At 42.8% G+C, this 2,063-nt stretch overlaps 1 protein-coding gene across 3 annotated transcripts in view; it reads left to right on the top strand.

Annotated features, from left to right (window-relative positions):
* Positions 1-44: 44 nt before the first annotated feature.
* Positions 45-2,063, top strand: part of Sgk3 (serum/glucocorticoid regulated kinase family, member 3) — a 115,843-nt gene continuing 113,824 nt past the window's right edge. For 2 of the 3 annotated variants that reach the window (XM_005392143.2, XM_013518178.1), the window contains exon 1: positions 45-485. The gene's annotated coding sequence lies outside the window, so the exon portion shown is untranslated. Of the gene's footprint in view, positions 486-1,187; positions 1,261-2,063 lie in introns of all 3 variants that reach the window. The other variant, XM_013518177.1, reaches the window with a different exon arrangement.

Genomic DNA, 2,063 nt, shown 5'->3' with positions numbered 1-2,063 from the left:
CCCGGAGTTTGCGCTCTTTGTTTCCCGGAGAGGACTCCGATCCCGCTGTGGCCGCCCTCGGCGCGTCCGCAGGACGGGGCTGCCACCCTGCGCGCAGCCCGAGCCCCGGGGGCGCGGCCGCGGGGCACCGAGCGCTTTACGTGTTGCGGCGGACCTGGAGGATGAGACTTTCCCGCGTCGCCCTTTTAAGCTCCCAGATTCGGACCCTCTCCGTCTCTTTTCCAGGGACTCCGGCTCTGTTCATTCTCGGGTTGTTAAGCATTGCTGTGTACCATCTAGAAATGCTCTGAGAATTTTTGGATTTCGTCATTGTTAGTGATGGTGACTTGAAAAGACGGAAAACAGAAAAGATTCCCCTCTCGGAACTTTTAAATCTTTCACTTAATTTTGCACGGTTATTTCTAAATCATGAGCACAGTTTCAGTCCTGCATGATATGAGATTCAAGAATAAAGAAAGCACTACAGATTGAAAATCTTTGTCAAGGTAAAAAATAGATTGTGTATTTTGATTCTCTCTCGCTGAGTATTCACCCAGTGCGTTTGGGAAGTGCCGTCTCTTTACCAAACACTTAGCTCTTACTTTGTACTGCGCTCTTTCTAAGTGCTTTATAAATATTAACTCAGATTCTTAATTCAAAATATTAAATTGTGGTTCTAGCTATGAAATGGCTATGTGCATATTTTAGTTCCCTAAATATCATAGAAGGAGCTGGAAGCACGAAAGGAAGTTTCGGGCTTATTTTAGGACTTGGGTGTGCCTTTGGCCCCCTGGGCTACCACTCCCATTAGACAGGCCTCCACCGCTGGATATCTAGAAGGAGGGAATGTGGAGCTTCAGGAATCCGACCTGTTGCAAGCAGGTTCAAGTTCTAAAAGCCTTCTGTGAAATGGTCTCTCGTCTGCCGCGGTGCCCATCAGCTAATTCTGGAGAGACCAGAACTTCCGTTTTTCTTAACTACCACTCCATCAAGTCTAATTTTGCTTTTTAAAAGGAACTTTATTCTTGATGTTTGACAGTGCATACGACACAGCTCAGGTCAGAATAAACATGCAGTGTTCCACAAAATGGAACATTCTTGTTTATACACATCAGCATAAATTATGCTTTGTAATTTTACTGCCTTTTGCTATTGGTAACATTGAGTTGGTGAGTGAGCCTTGTAGTTGTCTATTTTGTGATTGCCAGGTACATAGAGGATATGTTTCCCTTGAAATGAGCGCCTCGGCCTGATGACCACACTCGTGGATCTTCTGAAATGGTGAATAAATATTCTGTTATTGCGGTGATTGTATATATAATGTTAAATTGGGTACATTGTGTTTGTTTTCTTCTCCTTTCCTCCTGGTACCCCTCATATTTGAATTTCTAGGGTGTGATTAAATGGGACGATAAACCTTATTAAATGGGATTATGAAGTGTCCGTTGAAGCAGGAAGGCTTACTTTGTTCTGCTGTAACTTATGGCAAGACAGACATTAGTGGCCTTCATGAAGTCAGTTTGACCAAGGATATCTGACAGTTTCGTGATTTACTAGGTGTCTCCAGACTTACTGTGCTCATTGTCTTTAAAGAGAGTTTGTTAAATTAGTAGCCATTTTAAATTCTCTTCTGTATAAGTGAAGAAACAGGCAGAGAAATGTTCATGTTAGTTTTATCCCTGATTGTACAGCTGCTGAGAGGCAGAGCTTGATTAAAGAGTAGGTTATGGACACAGTCTGGCGTGTGCAGACTTGTAAAACCATTTGTAGAATGAATGAGTCCAAATGACTTCAGGTATCTTGCTCTTTCAATACACACCTGTCAAAAATGCCATCATAACTGATTTGTGTCAGAGATTTCCAGGCATATGCCAGTGCCTCTTCTGTTTCAAACAGTATCTGTTGTAATACCTTTTCTATAAAAAGGATGGGAATGCTTTTGACTCATTTCTAAGAACTTGTGGTCTCTGGTTTTTAAAAAACAAAACAGCCACCACCCCAAGCTCCGTATCTTTTTTCTACGATTTCGAGTTTTGAGTGGGCACACAGTGTTTGTGCTGACAGCTTTCTTCTGTCTCTACACT

Source organism: Chinchilla lanigera, unplaced genomic scaffold, assembly GCF_000276665.1.
Source record: "Chinchilla lanigera isolate Chin_1 unplaced genomic scaffold, ChiLan1.0 scaffold00043, whole genome shotgun sequence".
NCBI lineage: Eukaryota > Metazoa > Chordata > Mammalia > Rodentia > Chinchillidae > Chinchilla > Chinchilla lanigera.
Note: the sequence above shows the minus strand (reverse complement) of the source record. Positions and strands in the feature narration are given on the sequence as shown.